This window comes from Astatotilapia calliptera, chromosome 18 (assembly GCF_964374335.1).
Source record: "Astatotilapia calliptera chromosome 18, fAstCal68.1, whole genome shotgun sequence".
Taxonomy (NCBI): Eukaryota; Metazoa; Chordata; class Actinopteri; order Cichliformes; family Cichlidae; genus Astatotilapia; species Astatotilapia calliptera.
Genome location: NC_137439.1, coordinates 27,195,797 through 27,221,281, shown reverse-complemented (window position 1 = coordinate 27,221,281; position 25,485 = coordinate 27,195,797). Strand labels below are relative to the sequence as shown.

At 39.5% G+C, this 25,485-nt stretch overlaps 1 protein-coding gene across 1 annotated transcript in view; it reads right to left on the bottom strand.

Annotated features, from left to right (window-relative positions):
• The window catches only part of tnk2b (tyrosine kinase, non-receptor, 2b), a 55,304-nt gene extending 32,796 nt beyond the window's left edge, over positions 1–22,508 (bottom strand). The window contains exons 1-2 of the mRNA XM_026148707.2: positions 22,295–22,508; positions 10,847–11,087 (exon numbers count right to left, since the gene is read on the bottom strand). The gene's annotated coding sequence lies outside the window, so the exon portion shown is untranslated. The remainder of the gene's footprint in view (positions 1–10,846; positions 11,088–22,294) is intronic.
• Positions 22,509–25,485: the final 2,977 nt, after the last annotated feature.

Below are 25,485 nucleotides of genomic sequence, written 5' to 3'. Positions count from 1 at the left end.
GGCACGCAACACAACACAGCAGTGGAACAAAAGCAGCAAGACTGCGTAATTGAAGTTAAAAAATTATTATTTTGGTCAATATTGACGTCACCATGACGTCACCACTTTTTAAAGTTAGAATTTGTCAATTTTCTTTTCTTTTCTTGTTTCTCGCTCAAAATCTAAATCCAAAATGTCGTGGTTTACCTTACTTGCATTAGAAAAAAAAATTGCAGAATAAACCTTTTATCTCGATTATGTCATTTCCATTATTGCTGGAAGAGTAGAACTGAATATAAAATCAATTATCAGCCGTGATATGCGTACGCCTCCAAAGAAACACATGGTTTGCGCATAATTATTTCTGCAAATGTAAGTGATACGATTTGGATGCACACATTCATAATACACAGTTACACACACTGTAGGTCAGCGATTCTGCATTTATTATAAATCAGGTCCTCAGACACCTACTGTGTCCAAGTTTTTAGTGTATTTATAGGGCAGTAATATCAACTCATACTCTAGCAGTACATGCTGACCTCTCCTCTTTTACCCCTGCTATGGATTCGTGTTTCGTGTTTTATTATTCCATCCCTCTTACAGCTCAATCTTAAATGAAACCTCTTTATATGAATTTACTTTTTTAGTGGAGTAAAAAATCTCAAGAGCTTTCAACCTTAATGGCCAACAACATTTCTTAAAAATAGTCATGACGGGTGGGATTTCACAGTGTTGCATTACCTATGATCTTAACAACATTCTGCACGTATTTGAGAACTGAGGTTACCAGCTGCTGTAGTTTTGAAAGTGAGGATTTTGACTGCTTAGCAGTTCAGAGCCTGGGAATTGGTCTGGAATGGATGGAGGTTAATTCAGCATCCAGATGCCAACTCCTGCAATACATGCGGGTATGTTTGTTTTCCTAAAGTAAGGAAAGTCTGCCCTGAAAGAAAGATGTATGACAGCACAGGCTTCTCTAAAACTGTGCTTCAATGGTGTTTTCATAGAAGTTAAACTAAGCAACGCAGTATCCACTGATTAATACCCACTCTGGGTATTGGATTTTCAAACTGTGGGTTGATAACAAGCAGGCATCCATACTTTCCACAAGAAACTCAGACTGCAGGTACCATTTAGTTATGAATGTGATTTTTTAAGCATGTTTTACTTTGATACACATTTTTCTAAAATTCCTAAACAATTTTTCCATGCAGACTTTCACAGAGCGCTGAAGCGCACATTTTGAAATGGGGTCATACAGCGAGCCCTCCATCAGTGTATTTCTCTCTTTAAAGTGTCTAATGATACATTTGTCCATTCAGTTTCTAACTTTCTTGAATCATGTCAAACGTGTAGGCATACAGAACGAAATGAAAAAACCTCTACAGTGCAGTATAAACAACACAGCACTGCTGAGTAACAGCAGATACCTTTCCTGTTTATCTGAAATGTTTAACTGCATAAACTGTCCAAAGTAAGAGGCAGTGAAAGAAAAGTTGAGCCGCAGGAGAGACGAGAAAACAGAAGGGATCTGCGGTGAATTGAGGCCATGATAAATGAAGCGGTGCTGAGCTGCGGTGTTACGCCGGGTCACTGCTGCCCACCAGCTGCCCCCTGATGAAGTTAACACACTCAGTTATAGGCTGCTCCACAGACTGATAAGAGTGAAGGGCAACGATGAAGGACGCTGTGAAAATATTTTTCCGCACCAACCTGAATTTTAAAAAATCGGTTTGTAGCTGATGATAAGCACCCGTCAACCTTAAAAGTAGAGCTTTTGTTTTGCAGGAAAAGATTGCATTTTTTCTGGACATGTGGATAATACAAAGTGCATTGCTCATTCACCAGCATCATCAGAATACACTCATCTTGTGTGTGTGTGTGTGTCTGTGTGTGTGTGTGTGTGTGTGTGTGTGTGTGTGTGTGTGTGTGTGTGTGTGTGTGTGTGTGTGCGCGCGCGCGCGCGTCAAGGGGGGACAGAGCTGAGCCTGTTAAAACATGTAAACGCCTTCTCTGTCCCCGTGATGGAGAGCACAGCAGACAAGCTGTGGGTGTAATGATAAAGTGTTCCCAGCCCAGGCATCGCAGCCTGTTTAAACCTACCTTTAAGAGACTGTTAAGCATCCTGAAAGACTAAAAGGACTGCAAATCCTGGGTCCCTCCTCTCTTTATGACTGTTGGTGGGTAGGCTTCAGGCTCTGGGGGCAACACTAAGCTTTTCAACAGGAGCTGGATGAAATCCCCAATGTCTACTCCTGATTGTGGGGCTTGTATGGTGGAAACATAATCAGGGTAGTAACTGACAGTATAGCTCTGGTGCACTGTATGAGTGTGTGAGTAATATAGTGGAAAGTATTACATTTCTTTTGAATTTGTATTATATTTATTATTTGCATGAACAGATGTCCAAGTGATAGTACCTATCCAAGTCATAGATAAGCTAATCTGCAGAATAGTTTCTGAATTAGTTACAGATTCTAAAAAGAACGACAGGTCATCAGCTATCAAAACTAAATGTATGGCTTCAGTGTGTCTGCATCTTATCATTAAAAAAAGTCCATGTGACTCATAAAACCACTTTTACTGTCAGACTAAGATTTCTCAATTATCCGGCAGCCTTCACCTGAAATGTATCTACCTGCGGTTCAATGAAAGGGATACCTCTACTTCTACCTCTGTCTCAGCCTATTGCTAGCATCCTCCTCAGCTTGTCCTCCTTCACTACAACAACAGCTTCTCTCTGTGGTCTTCCTCTTTCCCTTCTGTCTGGCAGCTCATTCTTCAACATATTTAAATGTTCACACTATCTTGGTTTGGATGACCCCAGGTATTTAAACTGACCTACCTTCACCACCTCTGCTGCTTCCATCTTCACCTTCCCATCCACCTCACTCTCATTCACACACATGTATTCTATCTTGCTTCTATTAACTTTCATTCCTCTTCTCACCATAGCATAACTCCACCTCTCCAGGCTCTCTTTTACTTCAGCCCATCACCATCGCAAACAAGAAGGTGCCCAGAGCTCATTCCTGATGTAATCGCACCCCCACCTTCAACTCATCCGTCACATCTACTGCACACCTCACCACTGTCTCGCTATTCACACGTTCTGCACCAGTTTCATATACTTTCTCTGCCACTCTTGACTTCCTCTTTCAATAACACAGTTGCTTTTTCTACGACAGTGCAGCGCCTTCACATTACCTCTCTTTTTGTCTTTTCAGAATCACCGGCAAACAGCTCAGACAAAACATGACCCCTTATTTCTATTCCTCACGATTAATTAACTGCCAGTTCTTGCCGGTTAAAAACAATCAATGCAAGACAAATAAATGAATGATCACATGTAGCAAAAATTAATTAATTAATTTAAAAAAATTAAAAGAACACAGGCTAACAAGATCTTCTTTGCTGGCTTAGTTCCCTAATATCAGTATATTTTTCCACCAACAGACCTATTGTCTGTCAAATGGTCAGTGTGATTTCTATTCTCCACAATAAAACACTGAGTCCTGACAAAGAAGGCTTTTACCTGTAAAGGAATACTAATATTCTAATAATGAATTACCATTTCAAAGTTAATTCTTTAGACATGCAACGTGGGTTAGTGTTACATTGTATTACAGACCTGTTTCTTCTTAAGGTCCCAGATAAATTCTGCTTACAGCTAATTTGGGATCCCAGCAGTAAGAAGCACCCATGTAAGAAGACATTTCTCCTTACAGTAAATGGCAGCGACGTCCACCCACCCACAACTTCTCATCAGAGACCAAATCTTTTCCCCTTAAAAGATGACTTCAGCTCACTGACTGTGAAAACCACTGTAAATCCTATGGTATGATTCACTACTCCACGATACTAAAGAAGAACTTTGACTGCTGGCTCTGCTGCTGCAATGCTGAGTTCACTGCTGCTTGGAAAATGTTGATTCAGCAAGGACCAGAGAGGAAGCTGATGAAGCTATGGCCTGGGGTGCCGACAGTGGATATGTGGCACAGTGGCTCCGTTAGCATTTTTATTGTTTTATAGTACAATCTTTACCTGTAACACTGGTTTAGATCCACCTGGTTATTAGGGGTGGGAAAAAAAAGAAGTTTGAAAGCATAATTTGCTAAATTGCAATACATGTTATCACAATACTCAGCATATTGCAAAATATTAAAAACTGCAACAATATCATATTGTCAGTGAAGTGTCGTGATAACATCATATTATGGTGCGTCTAGTGATTCCCACTTGTTTTCTCCCATCTATGAACAAAAGCATCTCTTCTCTCTCAGTAAGCCGTCACCACCGGCCGCTAACTTGAGTTTCGAGCAGTAAAAGTCTAAAAGTGGAAACTTAATGAAAATGGTGTTCTTGAAATATGGCCTGTCCCATGGCCTTGACACAGCAAACTCACTGTTAGGATCAATCGCAGCTGGGCACTGATTCAAGCCCTTTAATGATTTCCATTCACTCACAATATTTCATAGCTGTCATGAGAAATATTATCCTCAACAAATCCTTTCTAATCACCCCTTTCGTAGAAAGATTTCCATTTCACATGGATCACGGGCGAGCAGGCATGCTCAGTAAATCCACTGCGGACAGAGGTGTGTGCATGTGGGAGAGCGATGAGGAGACAAAGACTGAACGTGTGTGTGTGAGTGTGACTGAGACTAAGAGACAGATAGACCTCCAAGCTTTATAATCCTCAGCTCTCATGTTGTCTTTCTAGGAAGTGTTAAAGGGGCACACGAGTGCGCGTGGTGTTTGCTTTCCACTGTCCCATCAGCCCAAACAGCTGGGATTTAAGAGGGTCATTTAAAACGTGCAGAACAACACTGAAGGCCAGATAAACCATGTGCATCCTGTTCTCTACTTCATGCATACTTCTGACCAGGCATACACACATGTTTAGAGTAACTCAAGCTGATAAGGATGCTAGGTTAGGACGATAAATAAGTTGTGATAGAATTTAACATGAAGCAAATACATATTGCTTTCACAGAGCCTCCAATTCTTTTGAAAAAACAAAGATAATTTTTACTCCAACAAACACACATGTTATATTTTGCCTTGTGAACATTTGACATGGTACTGAAACTCATAACTTTAACCTCCTTCAATAGTTTTTCCCCTTCCTCTTTTCCCCCCAATTCCATGTCGCATGTCTTAGTTTCACATTGGGTAAATCTGAGCTTCCTCTTCCTCTTCACTGCTGTTTTTCAAAAGTAATGTTACTACCAATATTACAATCAGCATTTTTAATCAAATAAAAACGCTGCTGCAAATAATCATTTAAGGAAACGTCTATAACATATTCACAACTTAAGATCAGAATTCAGGTTTGTGAATGTAAGTAAAAATTCATGATGACTGAGATTTAGCTGTAAATCTTCATGGGTGTGACTGGGACACACAAAAATAAAAAGGAAATAAAAAGGAGGACAGGATCAGAGGGAGCAGAGAATGGGTCGAGGTTCTCGGGTCTCACTTAATCTGCATGTGCGCATTTGTGCCAAGGTCATAGGTGAGGAAGTATGCATACCACCAGAGGCTAAAGCGCTCAGTGCCATCTGGATGCCTGGCCATACATCATGCCAGGGGCTTTGACTGTGTGTGTGTGTGTGTGTGTGTGTGTGTGTGTCATTGAAATGACACCAAACATACCAGCTCATTCACAGCCTCAGCTCACATGCCAGACAAGGCGTTCACAGAATGCAGATCCTAAGTTTTAGTTTAAGCTGAGCCGTAACGTTAGACAACATGGAAGATGATTAAATCGATCTTTCTGTTACGGAAACTACAGTACAAAGTACAGAGTTTCAAAATTTACTGCTTCATTGAATGCACTTGACACACTGTAACCATTATCCTTGGCTAATAATTAAGTGACAATTTATTATTACTTAATCCATTTGTTTTTGTTTTCATGAAAATGTTATCGTTTCCAATAAACAAAGGTTTTAAATGTATTTAAAATATGCATTTTATGGTCAGCAGTTCAGAAGAATTAATAAATTCTCACTTAATGAGAGCCTGAAGTCAACAAATGTCATCTTAAAAGAAAAACATTTAATTAGCTGCATATCCACTGACTATTCATCTATCAATTCTTTAATAAATGTCCTACAACATTTAAAAATGCATTAATCCAAACTAAATGTCCTCTTTTTAAGCACGACATGCTGGCGCTGACGTCACTTTTCTACTTCTAACGTGTAACAAAGTGCTTGGATGAAGCCATTCGGTTAACTGAAACCATACGGTCTGCTTATCATTTCTTCCTCAGGCCACAGGGGGGCAGTGTGAGACAGTGACGGAAGTCACTCTCAAAGCATTTTTGTTTGTTTTGTTTTTGAGTTGTTGTACCTGAAAGTTCTTCTTTTAAAGACAGTGTGAGGAAGAAAAACAATACTGACATGACTTAATTCATATTTAGCCATCCATATATTTCAAATGCTGCTTAAGTACAGACAAAACTCACTAACATTAACACAGTGTGTTCACGTGTGCGTGTCAGAAACACATACAATAAAAATTACATATACAGTTTTCATCGAGATGATGATTTTCGGGATATTTCTGACGACAGCACAGATAATAACTAAACTAAAGCAGTAGAAACAACAATAGATGACAGATTATTGCTCAAACTCAGATGTTAATCATTCTTAGCAATGTCTGTCTGCAGCTGTGAAGGATGCAATGTCTTCTATTTTTAGAAAAACAAAACCACCCAGCCTAGAACGGATGTCATGCTTATCCTTTAAGTTGGTAAAGATCACAGGTAAAATACCAGCTTAATGATTTCAACTGATACACTCACCAAGGCCTCACAAACAAGCTCACACTAAGGACTGCAACATTACCACAACATTACACCTCTAACATTAAAATAAATATATAAAGATTTTTTACAAAATATCAAAAGTTTCAAACTGTCATCTCTGTAAAAATACTTAACAAGACATATTTAAGCAGTGTGAGATGTAGGCTTTGTCAAGGACCTGTCAGAAGAATTGCATCATCATGTGCAATGAGTGTGGGTGTGTATGGTCAATATGTAAGCTACTCTTCCAGTCCCTCTGATCAGGAGAGTGAAAGATAAGGAACACAACACACTCTATACACTGCAGCCATGTGTGCGTTTCTGTGTGTGACGACAATGTGAATTCTTCAGTTCATATTATCACATGCAGACTAGACTATGTATGCCTCAGTTGAAACTAATACAAACCCAGTAACAGAAAAGTTTGGATCCTGTGTAAAATGTAAATAAAACCTAAATAAAAACTTGCAAATCTCATAAACTCATATTTTATTCCACGCAGAACAAGTCAAATGTTTAAGCTTAAAAAATTTACTATCACTTTGAATTTGATGGCAGCATCACGTTCCAACTTTTTTGAGACAGGGCCATGTTTACCCCTGTGTAGCATCCTGTCTTCTTTTACCAGGAGTCTGTAAACCGAGGAGACCATCTGCTGGACTTTTGGGAGACGAATGTTTCCCATTCTTGTCTGCTCAACAGTCCTGTGTCTTCTTTGTCATATTTTAGATGATAATACTTTTTTTGATTTTCTTTTAAATGTTTCCATTTTGTGAAAGCTCTTGGCTGCACTTCGGCACCCAGACTCTTCTACCAGCTGCAGTATATGAGGGTCGGGATTGTCTTGCTGAAACATGCGAGACCTTCCTCGCAAAATACATTGATTGGATGGGAGCTTTGTTGTTTTAAAACCTGTATATAGCTTTCAATACTGATGGTGTCTTCCCAGATTTTCAAGCTGCCAGTTCAATGGGCACTGATTCACCTCCAAACCATCATATCCATGTTCCACAGACGGTGATTCCTGGAAGTCATCCTGAGTCCCTGCGCTGATTTCCACAACTAAATCGTGCCCGTTTTTAATGCAGTGTTTTATAAAAAATCTCCAGATTCTCTGAATTTCTTTGTGACATCATATACTGTAGATGATGAGATATTCAAAGTCTTCATAATTTTTTGTTGAGGAACTTTATTGTGAAAATGTTCTACAATTTCACGTTTTGGAGGGTTTTTTCAGATTTTCCTTTATTTACATAAGAGAAACTCCAAACATGCTATTTATACCCAATTATGTTACTGCTTTGTTCACAAATAAACTAATTAGTTCTAAAATGTTCTTTTGTTTCTTTTTAGTACCAATTCCTTTTCCAGCTTTTTGGAGACCTGTTGCTGCCATCAAATGAAAAACACTCAAAATCTTCTTAAAAAGGTACATTTTTTGTTTTTTATGTTCTATTGTGAAATTTGGACTTCAGATTTACAAATGATTGCAATTTGCTTTTATTTACATTTTACACATCATCCAAATATTTTCGGAATTGGGGTTGTAGGTTTTTCCACAGTCGTGCATACACTGTTAAAATGCTAAAATACACATGACCACAGATTCAAATAAACATATGTGAAAGCCCACAGTTCCTGCTGTGAGCATAGCATCCCCCAACCACTAACTGAGGACAACCAATCAGCAGAAAGATGGCTTCAAGGGAGCAGAAACGGCTTGTCTCAGACGGTGGATGAACAGAGGGGCTGGTGGATAGCGTGGTAACCCTTGCACTGATGCTAGTGCATAAACTCCTGATCAATGGACCAAACAAAAGAAACTGGCAATGCTAAAACTTTCCTTCCTTGTTACTTTCCATTGGCAGGATGTGAAAGGTTATATGATATGCAACAAGCCACCAGTTAGTCACTCCATAAACATTTCTAAGCTATTATCCTATAGAAGTCGACTTCTTGGTTCCTGGATGCCCTGAAACTTCAGTGATTAATCCTGTCACAGGTATGAAGAAGACGAATCAAATGAAGATGAAGGTCAGCACCCTGACGTTTATCTTTTAGAGACTGATTTCAGATTATAAGAGGCTCAAGTTTTCTACCCCAGAGCTGTGCGACTGTGTTACCAGTGTCACAAGGTGATCTATTACAGGGACACTTAGTCAGGAAACCCGACGCACTGACAACAGGCCGGACATACAATACACCAGGAAGTCACAGACAGCACGCCAGTCCTCAGGGGGTCTGGTAATGTAATACTTGTAGATCAGGAGAAGAGAAGGGATTATTAAAAGAGCGAATGGTGAAAGGAAAAGGAAAAGCCAGAGGAGGAATGAAACCAACAGCGGGTCATGTGACAACTCGCCTGCAGGTAGTTGGACTGAGAAGTGGAGCGGGGGTGGGAGTGTATGGAGTGCCAGCCGGATGTAAGTTCATGGTTAGAATAACACTGTCTCACACCCACAGGCGCACACACTTTGACTCCCAGAGGCTCCCTTTCCTCCAAGTTCTTCTCTGTCAGTCTGGGCCCCAAAAGCCCCTTCAAGCATTCAGAGACACTCCACAAAAAGCACACTCACTGATCACTGCTACTATTCTGGGAGCTTCCGCTTTACCTCTCTGCTCCAGAATAGAGTAGAATATCTATTTCTAGACGTCCACATGCTTACTCCATCTCTGTCCACGTCTCCTCTGTCCTTCTGTTGAGTTTGTTAATCAAATCAGGGCCACAGAATCACTTTTTTGTCAGGAACTATAGGATACTTTCTTAAGAGCATCACAAGCTATCTCTCCTCCACCTCTCATTCTCTTTAAACAGATATGGGATCAAAAACCTCATTAACTTCAGGCCTCTTTGTTGTTCCATTAGACATTTTACTATGTAAAGGAAACCTAAGGCAGGTGATGGTTTGTTACACAGAAACATCTGGAACATGACAAAAAGATCCGTTGTGGAATCTTTTTTTCCTTGTAGGTGATGGTATCTATTTACTGTCACACTAAAACGCATCCTAAGCTGCCACCGGCTGGTCCAAACTGACCAGTAGGCCTGGCCAGGCGGATTCTTTCATGACATGAACTCGCGAATCTCAGCAGAACCCAAGTGACTCGCAAAATAAGGCACCAAGTGGAGTTTCAGACAAGGAAATGTGATGTTTTCAATCAGTTTTACAATCAGAATTCATCTTCTCTCCTTATCCATGAACAGGACTCAAAACAGTGCAGTGCTGTTCTACACGCACGAGCCAAGAACACTCCAGTCCCGAATCAAGAGAGTGTGAATGCACACGTGTCATCTTAATTGTGCGTACAGTCTGCATTGCTTATAGTCTGCCTCTGATAAAGAAACACCAAACCTGACAGCAACATCCAGTTGTTTGGCTTGTTTTCATTAAAGCAAAGAACAACTCAACCATAAGAAGTATTATTATTTCTCTTTTTGCTGAGTTCTGCAGACACCTGCTTGGGAGTGTCTGGCAGGCATCCTGTGCGTGGGTCTGTGTTTGTGGCAGTGGAATACAAGGGTTTCTATTAAAGCCACCAGTGTGACTCTCACTTCCTCCTAACTCTACCTCATCAGCTAAGAATTCTTATTCAGTGGCTGCGACCAGAAAAACAAACTAAGCTGGGACGTGACCGATCCCTTTTGGTTACACAAACAAAAGCATTATGAAACAGGAAATGGTCAGCCACATCTATCTTCAACTAAAACACACACGCACACTTAAAATCAACATTATGACCACTGATGACATTATCTGAGGAATTTGATCCTTTTCAAAAGGTGAATAGTTCAATTTTAGACCTCCATGAGTTGGTGACCAAAGCAGAGTCAATGTTTGACATGACCTCATGTTTGCATAGTGAGCATATACACACAGACACAGTGTGTCAAAAAGACACAAACATGTGAAGTGTTGAAGCAATGTACACTATGATGAAAACTAGGCATAAAAACAGTCACACCCAAATGCAATGGGCACTGCAATAGTGCTATAGTCTAAGATACTGGAGGTACGAGCAAATACGTGCACTGAAGTTTCTTACCTGCACTATTTGACCCACAGAAACACGGTTTTCTTTCCAGTGTTGGCTCTGTCGTTGTAGATCCTTCTCTCAAGTTGACGAAAGAAGGTCAAACGCATACAGACGAGGGCCCCAATCCATTGAGGTGAGATTATGCTGAGCTACAACTCTGTGGCACTGCAGGGTTAGTGCGTCCCTACATGATTTCATCTCCATCCATTGACGAAACCAGACCTTGGAGTTTTTTCCTTGCTGAAGTAGCCTAAAAAAATATATAAACAAACAAAAAAAGGGATATGCTTCAACAAGTTTTGACTTCATTAAGCATTACAAAGAGTCTGAATGTTGCTTAAATGCAGATGTGCTGTATTTGCATGAAATGTTACTAGCACTAGCACCGTGGATGTTTGTGTACCCTCAGAGCTCCCTAATGTAGCGATGCCAGAAAGAGTTGTTAGCCGAGTTGTGAAAACTCAGGAAATTACTTAATTACTTACTTAAAATTTTCTAGGTATACGGTATGAAACAAAGGTTCTTTCATAACTAACAAATAATTTATTTCAGGACGAGTTCGTTTTTGCATCATTACGCTGCCCTGTGTCCACTCTAGAGCTGGTTCCACAGTTCTTCTTTTGGCTGCTCCCTTTAGTGGTCGTCACAGCGGATCATTTGGCTCCATCTCACCCTACTCCTAGTACTCTCCAGGCAGCTTCATATTTAACATCCTTTGGCCAATATCCCCTGTCCCTCCTCTGCACATGTCCAGACCATCTCAGCCTTAACTGTTTAACTTTGTCTCCAACCTAAGCCGTCCCTTTGACGTGGTCACTTCTGATCTTTCCACACATTTCTACCTTCCAAGGATCCAAACCTTGACACCAGCATCAACCTAGCTCTCTCTCTAGCTCACTCTCTCTCTCTCTCCACAGTAATTCATCACTATAGCTATGACGAGGAATTATATGTGGGCCAAGACTTTACATTTGTGGGTAATAATAAACCTTTACATTAGGAATTTTCCTTCCCAGGAGCATTATGTTTTAATTTTGAAAACATAATACTTAATGACAACTTTGTGGTTGACTTGATTTATGTAATGGCAAATTTAAAACACATTTATTACCACTCAGCACAAACTTTAAGAAAATGAAAGCCTATTTCACTGAAAATGAAACATCTTCTAAGGTGAAGCTGAAGTCAAACTCTTTCCAACAAATCCACCCACACACATACATGACCAAACAGAGTGCTGGCACCAACCTGAACTGAGTTAACATTCCCTGATTGCAAAACACCGCACGCGGTCAGACGAATTAGATCTTTTTTTAATGACTCTGCAAAAATACTAATGAGCACAATTCTGGATCTATCAGAAATGATTTAATGGAACTCCAAAACAGAAGCATGAGCTTCTTCCCCGCTGAATCAATACCTAGAGCAGTCTACTACCGGAAGCAACTTCCAATGTTGGACATGACTTGGCATTTTTCCAGACCAGGTCTGGGGGCTGGGGTAGGAATGCCAGAGGGGCCCTCTGCAGGAGAAGGCAGTATGAATGAATAAAATGCGATTCACACAGACACATGAGGACACAGTCCACCCACCACCTAGTAAAGTAGCTGACTGGAGCCTACAGTGTCAGAGGAGGAACACCAGGCTATTCTTTTTGCCTGCATGCGCCCGACAAGCAACTCCTTTGTCTCTGAGAAAACAGACCCCGTATGTAACTGTGGACACTGCAACAGAAAAGTAACACACACTAACCACATACAAGCTCATAGGCGTGAATTGTAAACAAATACGCACACTCAACAGTCTGGCAGCTTTTAAGTGATAAATAGCCACGGGAAGGTCAATTATTTATCTTTGGTGTCAGGGGCTTGAAACAGTTAGCCACTCATTTTTCTATTGACAAAAAAAAAAATTGTAAAGTGCCAGAGGGCAACATCGCACCACCCCAGGGGACTTTACATTTTTGTTACGCAACAGGGAGAAGCTAGTTTATGGCTGTGGCCCTCACCCTGGCATATAAAGTCACACAACCACCACCCAGTCTCTAGAGGGTGCGGGAACGGCCAGAAATAAACTGCGCACACACAGCCGAGCACAGAGGCCACTTATAACATCACAAATGCACAAGAGCAGCAGTTCTTGTGCCTAACTGAGGTGAGAGGACCAACTACAGAAGCTTCTAGTATAAACAAAAGAGGTTTTCTGTTCACTACTTAATGACAGTCAATTTAAGTTGATTTGAAGGTACAGTTAGAATTTTTTGAGATTATTCGAAAGAAAAACTGGATATTGTACCTATAAATATACTTTGTTTAGTGTGTAATTACATCTTTCAACAAATTGATGCATTGTTATGAACTTGGAATTAATCCATTAAAAATGCATAGGAGCGGCCGCTGGTTTGTGGAAGCTGCCATGTTGCACCACCATCTTGAATACACTGGTCCCTGCTGTACCAATAGCGTTTTATTTATGTATCTAGAGACTGGGTACATACGTAGTACGCCGTATAAAGAGCTAACAACAAGCCAGTTAAAAACAGCAGCAACTGGTTATAAGCTAACATTATACCAGCTAAGCTAATATCAGGCTTAAGTATCCTAAAAATCACATTTCTATTTTTTTGTCCTACAGCGGCCACCGTAACTAGGACAACACACTCTAATTAGGAGCAGTAAGAAAACAGAACTGAAGCTGAACTGTGATTTTTTACACACTGTACCTTCAAGTTACCAAATTAATGACTGCCTGAAACAGAAACCCTTGTAACTTTTACAGCTGACAGAAATTTGTCTTTTTAAAATCACTAGGTCAGATATTTTAACTTACATTGTAACCAAATACATGAAAAAGTAACACACTCAAATTAGCTGTTAGCAAATGTTAGCATGTCAACACAAAACTAGAACGTTACACAACAAAATCATTCCTGCTAGCCTGGACATTTTCCACAGTGATTTATTAGCACAGTGATGACAGCGTCTGGTTCAAAGTAGCTCTACTGCTAACCCTATTAAAATCTTCTTAGAAATGCTAGAATGGCTAAATACTCTTAATCATTTATAAAAATTTGACTTATGACCCGAGAACGATCACTCAAACATTCTGAGATAGTGACTAACTGGTGAGTTGAACATGTGATTGACCACAAGTTAAGGCAGCTATCATTTTTGGGTAGTGTTTTGAAAAAGGTTTATTTTTTATTTTATGTAATGGAAGTTAGCATTGTGGATGAAATTGTATATCAAGTTAATACTTCTGACTCCATTGAAACAAATCTTTTGATCCATTTAGGCACAAACAATTGTTCTACGAGCTTAGTTATAGTTAAGCACTAAATAGCAGAATGTAAAAGTAAGCAGAAAAAATGAGCTAAAATGTTGTCGTAGCACTTAACTTTAGTACATAAATCTTCCCATTTAATAACTCTGTGTTTTTACATAAGCTCATAATTAACTGGGATTCGACAGGCTGAATAGAAACGCTGCTTCTCCTGTCCTTTTAAAGCAGAGTCAGTGCTGATTCATGCTTTATACTGTCAACAGTAAAGCCTTTCTTTCATGCAGACTCCCCCGACTGATGAAGTCAAAATGTCACCACTCACCAAACAAGTGTTTTGAGCTGCATCATTTATACAGACTCTGACACACTGACAATAGAAGCCTTTAGTTTTTATATACACACAACCTAAAAATGTAATTATACTCCTGATACAAGCTTCATGTAAACTACATTAAAATGTAATTTAATTTAAATGAAATTAAGCTATTCATTTCATTAAGCTTCAGGAAAGCTCACACACTTGGACATATATACTCCCTCTGGACAGAGCTAAGCTGCAGTTGGGGGTCATGTGATACAACACGGGAGGGCAACACTTTCTCTGGCAGACAGTGAGGAAGAGGAAACACTATGAGGGGTTTGGAGTATTGAAACCATTCTATCTTTGCTATAGGAGACACTACAGGAAACCCAATACTCTCTATTGCTGTCACACGCACATACATATCTTTAGTGGGTTTTGGAACATATGCTATAGTAAATCAGTCTCCTCCCTATGAATAGAACTGATTAAAGCATGTTCATGTTTAATATTTCTGTTATTTATGGGCTGAATTAATAGTCAGTCATTTGGATTTGGATTTTCTTTTAGATTATAAAGACTTTTAAAATTTTTAAATAAATGGAATTTTTCCAAAGAGTCAGTGTTTACAGTGTTGACCCTTCTTCATAACCCTGATTGATAGCAATCATTTCCCTACAGCGCTCCAAGTTGATCACAAATTGTGGGCTTCTGGTTCTCCATCGACTTTTCAAGGACTGACCACAGATTCTCAATCAGATTAACATCTGAGGACTTTCCTGGCCATGAACCTAAAAATGTCAATTAACATTAATTAGATTCCGGGTCTTTTGACATAGCCCTCCACCATGTTGGAAAATGTGCAGATTGTCACCATACTGGTCCTGGATCGTCAAAGGTGTTTTCTGCATGGTCAGTCCTTAAAAAGTGGACAAGGAAAAGCTGATGTACTTCAAGTGCTAAAGCAGCAAAGTGTAGTGAAAGTGAAACACAATTTGTGCTACTGTCCAAACTTTTGCAGGACACTTACCAACTTAGACAACCACAGTGACTGCTACCTTTGCTGACTAACATCTTGTACATTGGCATTAGTACTTTGTTACTAACAAGCATAATAAAGAGCCCAAATTCAACTCACTTTCAACATCCCTCACACCTACCCCTGTCTAATGCTAACATTAATCTATTAACAGTGGAGTACGTTACAGCACCAGGACAGTATATGAGAACCAGACTAACAACAAACTGCATACCCCATGATTACTGAAGAAAAAAAAAAAAAAAACGCATTTCAGTTTTCATGTGTTCCTCATTTCTGGCATATTAGACTAAGATGTGACGCACTTTTGCTACTAAATACTTTCACACCAATTCTGCTTTTTCTGTTTGCGATGACAGTGTTACCCTTTAGCAGCAGTCACTATAAAAGTCATATGATTGAAAAAAGAAATGGAACAATTCAAATTCAACAAGCTTTGTTGTCTGTGAGCTGAGAAACTGCTGAACAATCAAGCTGACTTGAAACACCTCCCTGCAGAAAACTTCTGGCTCACTGCCTTCAGTATCTTATCCCCATCTGCCATTCTTAATTACCGACTCGGACATGCAGTCTAAACTACACCTTGCGCTACTCTGAGTCATCAAGTATTTACTGAGATTTTTTATTCCTCATGCAGGAAGGTGGCACAACACCCATGTAGACTCCAACATCCTGTTAGGGAGCTGGCACTGAACACATTTGGCACCGTTCCTGCACTAACTGCTCGCTCGGCATCGAGCCAGTACTGACAACAGCTTCCTCTTAATCTGTTTTACCCATCCAGTCCTCCATAGCCATGCCGTCTCTGAGCAGCGATGACCGATTCAATGCAAACATCATTAGTTTAAACACGTCGACAAGACCCCGTGTAGAGATTTCAGTCCAAGCAGTGAATTTGTTACGTCATTAAGCAGGCGTTTCTTTGACACATACACACAGATGTTCAGTGACAAAGCGTGGAACTGGATGCTGCCAAGATCAGTTACAGCTTAATTACGTCTACAATCGTTGCATAATTAAATATTAAACTAAATTTATTATTTTTTTATACTTGAATGTCATCCTGGAACTAGCAATTAAGATAAACACTTACTTCTGACCTGGCAAATTAAAGGTTAAACAGGACCCATTATGCTTATTTTTAATCACATAATTCTAGTCTTGAGGTCTATTACAGTACCTTTGCATGATTCATAGGGGTTGGGAAAAAACATACATATATCCATACAGCATAGTGTTTTGTGTGGCGATATTGTATCATTACAGAGACACCAAATGTTGATATCAATTTTTTTTTAAATAAATTATTCTGTGCATACTATGAACGCAAAGGCTCACCACATGCTCAGATCCTTAAACAACATTAGCCAAACAACACTGGCCACACTTAGCGTGACAAAATGATCTCCTTATTCAGAGCAAGGTAATGACTCAGTCACACAAGTGAAAATAGGACAGCAACCCTTGGACTCTCAGAGAGATTATCAAAGGTTTGCAAATAATTGCCATCTAATTTATAAATACAGACTAATGCCAACATCAACATGTTGGCATTAGTCTGAATGAGTCTTAAAGCACAACTTTAGGGGACTCGGATCAACTGGTTGCCATCTGGTTGTATTCCAGTTATACTCCTATAGAACAGGAAGGTTGCTAAGTGTAATTGTAACTGTGAAATGTGAATTTCTGTCTATGTAGACACCAGCAAACGTGATTGTCGGCCAATTATCAAACTTAATTGCTTTATTATCAGAAACAGATTGCATGTAATTGCCAACTTGACTTAGTTCAATCAAAGACTGATCGCAGACCTATAGCAGACTTTGTCTTATGGCAACATTTATGGCAGGTTTCAGCGACAGTGTCGGTAGGTTTCACTTTCTCATTTTGCAACAAAGCATTATTTTATTAGATAAAATCGATATTGACAAAGTTCAACTTTGAGGACATAATTTGCAGTTGATAAGAGGCGATAAATTGCAATATATGTTATACTTAGCATATCATAAAATATCACAAATTGCAATAATATCGTATTGTGACAATATTGAACAATGAGGTGTGTAGTGTTTCCCACCACAATACATTTTCTTATACTTGATGTAGATGCAGCTCGTCAGCGCTTCCAAAGCCTGAAACTAGCCGTTTTGGCTCCTCTGCTGTTAAGCAACTATATTCTGATTAGCTACCCTGAAAAATAGTAACTTACAACATCCCATCAAATGCCCATATATAACCAAATATAAGTAAGTGTTGTTTATTTATAAAACACCTTTCACAAACAAGGGGTCACAAAATGCTGTGCACTAATTAGAGTAAGGAGAATTAAATGCGATAAAAATAACATAAAACAAGTTGACATACAGAATACATTAAAATCAGTTAGTACCAACAAAAAACGGATTAAACAAATAAGGTAAATGGCATCAAAACCTCACATTTGAGAGACCAGCCACGTTAATTTTAGTTCTTTCAATTTCTACGCCCAGGCAGCTGTACAAATGTGTCCTGTCTGTTACTAGATCAGCCCCGAGGGAGAAGAGCATGACTGATTTTGTGTCAGTTAAAGGTATTCATGTCATATGACTGCCATCCACGTCCTACTAGTTTAGTAACTAACAGAACATCCTCAAAGTAATTAGATGAGAAACTTAACAAATAACAACACAACACGATACAAAAGCAAACTAAAAGGAAAAAAGTATTTAAGTTTATCAGCTGCTGAGAGCATGTGGATCTGCAAAGCACAAGGACTTTCTCATCAGCAGAGCATAAAACAATATCAACTTACGTGACAGCACGTACATATGTGACACCATAGAGTAAAAAGGTACACTCAGTGGGAGCCAGGGTTTGATAATATCTTCTTCAAACAGTGTGTGATGCTACAGAGTTGCCTGCAAGTTTGAGCATGTTAAAAGTGAAAGCAGCTGTAGCCAAATTTAAGCCAGAGGAGTGAGGAGGTCAAGGTGCAGGCAGGAGATACGAGGAATCATAATCTTCTCTACGCAAATTATAGTGTTAAAGCATAACTGTTTTTTTAAACTTAGTTTTTGGAGTTAATGTGGTTTTGCTTCATGCAAATGTAACTGAATATGTTATAGTACGTGTACTGTAATCAACTGCACTTATAATTGCAAATAGCAACCACTGAGCAGTGCTATGGAAAATGTGCAAGCCATACTGTTAACACCAGTCATGGTGTATTAATGGAAAGGCTTTACAGAACTAGCTGGAGTTGGATTTTTATACCCAATCAGCTGTGCATCTCCTTCAGAAAAACCTCAACTTTCACATCAACACGAATCAAACAGGTGCTATGTGCAGTAACAGACTCAGTGTGTTGTAAAGCTACACATATGCGGTCGGTAAAAAAGAGAGCCCCAGCTTGTTCGATCCATCCATCCGCTTATCCTTTTCAGGGTCGCTGGAGCCTATCCCAGCTGTCATAGGGCGAGAGGCGGGGTACACCCTGGACAGGTCGCCAGTCTGTCGCAGGGCCAACACACAGGGACAGACAACCATTCGCACTCACATTCAACCTAGTGGCAATTTGGATTATCCAATTAACCTGTCCCCACAAGTTGCATGTCTTTGGACGGTGGGAGGAAGCCGGAGTACCCGGAGTGAACCCACGCAAATACGGGGAGAACATGCAAACTCCACACAGAAAGACCCCGGCCTGATGGTAGAATTGAACTCAGGACCTTCTTGCTGTGCGGCAACAGTGCTAACCACCCTGCCACCGTGCTGCCCCAGCTTGTTGTATAATAATAATAATAATAATAATAATGTGTGAAGGCCACAGTTATACTGATCAAGCAACAGTTGTACCACAGGAAGTCTGACTGAAACTGCAAGGGTGACTCTAATCTTCTCCGTGTTGAACAAATGCATCTACGATCTAAAAGAAGCAGTTTTCGCACCATCGCCGCTCCTTTTGAGTCACCTTTATTCTGACTGGCTGCCTGCCGCAAACAGGATGTAGTCACAGCCAAAGCATCCAGGCCAGTCTGAAGTCTAGCTTCTTGGCTAACTGGAAACTGAACATTTTAATATGGTTTTTTTCTGATAAATTTTCATTTACCAGCGAATGAATGAAAATTTTAAAAAGAAAAAATGAAACACCCTTCAAACATGTTATTAGTGGTTTGTCCACCAGAGGGAACTTTTCCCTGTTGGCAGCAGGTTTAGAACAAGAAGTTAGACCGTGCATAAACAAGTAATACGTGACAACAGGACAAGTTGATTTTTTAACCTAAATTGTGTTACATTATTTCAGTAAGGACTAAATCCCTAACAAATTTTAGCAAAACTGTTTCATGTGTCTGAAAGAAAAAGAAAAATCCCCAGATATTGCTATCAGTCTTATGTATCACTCACATATCGCCTGTGAGAAAATAAGAAAAACCATAAAAAGGATAATGCGTTTTTATAGTCAGATGTATATTAAATAAGAGTTCACACTCATGATTGATGTGACATCCAATTACAACAATAACAGATGTCAAAACAGGACCAGGACTTTGTCAGCAGACAGAGGCTCATTTTGATTTTACTGTCAAACCATTAAAATCAATTGGCCACTAAAAAAAAAAAAAAAAAATCACTTATGTGCAAATGCCTTGCATAATGCTAAGCATAAAGCTATAAACCCTCCTCACAGGCTACAAAGATAATGACAGCTATTACAGCAGAATGTGTGCGATGTGACAGGCGTGTGTGAGCAGTGCAGACATGAAGCCTACAGAGTGCATCTGCAGTGAAAGGACACATAATGGAGGTATCGCGTGTATGTGTTTTGTGGTATGCAGAGGCCGGGTCAGCTGAGGTTAGATTTACAGTGCAGAGGCTAGCGAGCTTTGTTCCGCTGCCCTCAGGCCTCCTATCCGACACCGGGGTTCATCATGTGTGCACGCATGTGGGTGAGAGAAAGAAGCGGAAGACGGGAAGATAATGTACAGCAAGTGGGAACAAGAGCTGAGGCTGAGCTGCATAGTTTCACTCTGTGAAGTTCAATGCATTTTTTCTTTTTTACTCTTAAGGGTTGGTTTGATTGACGAGACGAGAGAAGCCGTTTCAACATCCCATAATGAAACTGTTCTGTCTTGATGGGATGACAAGACAACCATCCGTATGGTATGAGGTGGCAATGAATGATTTTAGGCAGGGGTGTCAAACCTAAGGCCCGGAGGCCAGAATTGGCCCAACAAAGAAGACACGAATCTGGCCCACTGGATAGCTTTCGGTAATGTGAAGGAGGGCATAAAATTGTAACTGTATTTTCATGGGTTTTACAGCTTTTCCTACTAAAGATAAGGATAAAGACATCCCCGGTGACGTCCATATGACACCAAAGTAATTAAATAAATGATAAATAATGACAGAAGTGTTATTGTTTTTTCACTATGTACCAGCAAAGGCACATACAGCCCACTTTGATCTTAAGTGGGCCAGACTAGTGAAAGCCTCCTTTACCTCATATCTTAATATAGGAAAAAGAATTACAAGTTCAAACATGCATCTCACTTTTTCTACACATTTAATCCCCGAGTTTAAGCGTGTAGAAAACAAGTACTGCTGTAATAAATCAAGGAAATGTGTCAGCACAGCTCCTCACACTTAAATCATAAGAAATAAATGTGCAAAATTCAAGAAAAAGTTCTGGCAGCTCTGTATACCTATTACTTCATTACTTTATTTTAGTAAGAATGGCTATGAGAGATGTATTTATCAGCAGGAAAAGTGATGAAAATACAGTTAAAAGTCAAAAATGTATGCTCTGCTGTTGAAATTGCACTTCTTTGTCTTATATTTAAATATCTCAGGGATTAAATGTGTAATCAAAGGTCTTTACACTGACTGAAAGGGGTGTATCAGTGGTTCGGCCCACTTAAGATCAAAGTGAGCTGTATGTGACCATCAATGTAAAACGATTTAAGGACCTATGGATGTCATGAAAACACTAAATTATGGAACATCTTTTGGAAGAATTGTGTTTCACTTCTTAGGAGCATCAATGCCAATGTGCATCAAAGCTGAAACAACTTACTAAAGGCACTTTATCACGGTTTTTCCTTTCATTTGCCGCGCGCCTTATATACAAGCAAAGGGCTGGAGGATGTTTGCGGATCTTATTTAACTATTTGAATGCATTGGCTGAAATCCCTACACAGACTCCTCATTCTGGACTGTGTAATTATACATTTGCAGTGAGTGTAGGCTTTGATATCATGTGTTGCGTGACTCCTTCACTGGTCAGGTGTGCTGTATTTATCCAAGTCAGAGCCTAAACAGAAATGTTTGTATCGCTGTGTAAGCAAGTTAAAGAGGCAGAAACAGGTCAAGTGCGCGTATAGAAACACACTACCTTTAAGAAAAATAGACATTTTATAGACACTTGACATCACCTTTTGCCTTTTTCATACTTCCATGTGACTTGCTTCAGTAAAGAGGACCTGTTAGGCTAACTAAGCACACCTGGGTGCCCTCCTCGCCTGAGCCTCTGCCCGGACCCTGAGACAGCTATCCGCATATAAAACTCACGTACATGTACAAGCTGGTCAGGTTGGCCCCCTCTGTGACCTGCGTTGTTGCAACTAAAGTGCTCCGGGCTTTCACAACAGAGACTCACAGCAGCTCTCACCTGCTGCCTCCTTCCCGCCACCAAGCCTATTTAACCGGCTCGCGTTGCATTTGAGGACCTGGACAAGTGGCCGTCTGACAACTAAGTACTTGAACTTTAACTGCGACGCTAACATTTCCACAACTAAATGAAGACTGCAAGTAAAGTTTACTACTCTGTTAGTCACTTCTGTTTAATGAGTGCACCTACCTGTCAGTCTCGGTTCCTGTCACCTTACGCTCCTGTAGCCCTCTCTTTAATGTTACTATTATTTCATTGATTTGGCCTCCAAAAAACTTTCTACAAATGAAGAGGTGCTGGCATCCCCGAGAGCTCCTTGTCCTGTGGAGTGGATGAAGCTGATGAAAGTTTGCTGAATGCTTACACAGCAGCAGTATCCGAAATACTGCCCGGGTATGAATGCAGAGGCTGCTGGCGTCGGTTCTGCGCTGTCCTTGTACAACACAAAGATCTTCTATACGTTTACCGATGGATAACTCCATTAAAGAGCAGTCATTGTTTCATTTATCTGAATTTATGTGTATTTATTTATTTAATTTATTTGTATTTGCATAAGGAGGCATTTAAAATATATATTAAAATGAAAAAAACATGCAAAAATACGGAAGGCTTTATTAAAAATAAATAAGGTCCAATTAGTCAACTGTCTCATTCATGATATTTTAATTATAGAACTGAGGAAATAGTCACCTTGCTTGCTCACTCATTAATTAGCTGATAAGTATCGCTTCATAACACAGTCATGCTTTACATTATTATGACATACAATTAAAAATGGCAGAGCCACTAAAGGCACAGTGAGGAGTGCCTGATCTATCTATCTATCTATCTATCTATCTATCTATCTATCAAGTTATGTTTCAAGCGATCTGCCAGTCATTTCCCTTTTTTACTAAAGCACTACATAGTGTTTCATTTTTGTAGGTTGGTTTGTTTCACCGCAGGAATAAGTAGCGAAGTGAGACGTCTTTTATTTTCTCATATCTCTGTTGCGCATTCACTTTGTCAGCCCACTCTTAAAGAAATATTCTCCCATTTAGATTTTTCATGCTACCACCTTGCTGACAGTTGTCTCTGCAAACTGAAATGAAGCCTCTGTGGACGTGTTCAGATATTTCACTTACAGAGATTCCTACAAAGAACAACTGGGTGTATTTAAAGAGAACAACAGGGATAGGGAATGAGGTAGGACCTCTAGCTCCTGTTCCCCTTGATTTTATACCCTGATACAATTAAAAGCTGCCCAAGTCATTAGAAGAATGCGCTATGATTTGGTGGTGGTGAACGCACTCTGTGAACTAACATAGATGATAGGTTTTTATGACAAATCAGCTCATTTATAACAAAAAAATCTTTTTCGGACGTACGTTATTCCGAAAGTCATTGAGAATAAAACGTTTACGAGCCGCTGACGGTCCGATTTGAATTAGATTCACCTGCCTGAACACGCTGGAAAAAGCACAAATGCCAAATGATGCACTAACGATTTCTTTACTTTGTGTCCATCTTCCGGTCAAATTGTGTCACAGCAGCTTTTTGTGTTTACGGGATCATTTTGAAAAAGGACACTAAATGAATGGGCTTTAATACAGACAAAAAAGAAACGAAAAACTAATTAATCATTGACATGAATACTTATTAACTATTAAGTTGCATAAAGTCAGACTTTGCAAATTTACATTTAAATGGAACATATTCAGCCAATTTCCAGCTTTACTTTATCTTTCTACGCCATCGAGGATCTTTTACATGCTTCAGTTTAAAATATATAATTTTTCTATTTTAAAACTTTGTTTTTCGACTTCGGTCATTTAAATATTCCATAGGCTATAAATAAAATAGGCATTTTTTACATTGCACATTTGAGGTTAATTTTTATTTTAAATCATTTAACACACTTCAGTGGGCTACATACTTAGTGTTACTATCAGTCCAATACCAATAACAGTGTTGGTATCGATACTAGTGATATTTGGATGAGTCCACTCACCTCTACTACACCTCAATGTGAATAATTAAGCAAAACTCAAATAGTTGTGTTTATTGAAGAAGAAAACTGTAAGGCCAAGAAAATGTGTTCACAGTTTATTTGTTTTTTTAGCTGAATATTTTAACAATTTGCAAGCACAAAGGAATTTTACATTTTTTTTCCAAGTTCACCAACTTTTGATCTTAACAGAAATCAAGAAAATTATCTGAACCTCTTTCAGCATACAGAAGCTCGGCTCTCCATTGGAGGCATGAAACGAAAAAAAAGGAACAAAGGAAATCTCAACAAATTCATCAAAAGGTAAAATGTAGTTTTATTCATTCAAACTAAATCCACAGTGTAGAGTGGTGATTAGTTATGGAAATAATACTGGACCACAATGCTGTGGCCATGGTAAGTGTTTGTAACACTCCTTTCTTTAAAGCCAAAATTCCTTCAATAGTAGACCTTGAAGATGGAACAGATCAGCTGGGCCGGATGAAATGGGCTCTTAAACCTTACACCTTGAAACCATGTACCCAAATAAGTGCATTTTTTGTCGTAAAATCGTATCTTTGGTAGAATACAGTAGCCATTACTTCACGTGCCCTACTCCCCTACACTGTTGAGGCTAGTGGTCTCTTCCAATTTTAGCTAAAATTGCAGTACTTTAAGGTGAAACAAGCAGAAGCAGGTTTAACAAATGCAATAAAAAGAGAAGAGTGAGGTGCCACCTTTATTATTTTTTCAAACAAATCAGGATGAAACCACTGCAGTTAGCTTAAAGTTTTCCAGACAATATTGGACAAGAAGACATCCCAGCTAATCCAGACATTAGCAACAGCTGGTAATGATAGTGAATTATCATGACCTGAAACGATGGTTCAGAAACTGTGCTTCTTTAGATGATCCATCACATGAAAAAGCTCTGGCCTCTGATTTTAATATCAGGTACTCTGAGATGCTTTTGCTAAAGTGATACTGTGATGGTTATTTTACATTTTTATTTCATCCAGCCAAAGGACTGATGTTCTCCATGGTATAGGACAAAGGATGAGCTTAAGCCAGAGGTATACATTGTCCGTCCATCCTTTCATAATCAATAATCGCTACTCCTCCTACAGTATTTGTCATTTTTTTAGCTAAATATGCACACAATGAGATCCTAATTAGTCCTTACCCAAAAAGGTCAAAGTCATAGTCACATTTGCTGTTTTCTGTGCTTGAAGACCAAAGTCAGGATAGTACTTAATCAGGGAGATGCTCTTTACCCTCGTGGCCCACACTGAGGCTATCCTCCAGAGACTGACGAGCATCCTCTAATCTTTGAGTAAGTAGTTTGGGCTCATTGTCAGCCAGAAAAAAGATGAACATCTGTGCATAAGATGGCCTCACCCCTCCCTCCATCACT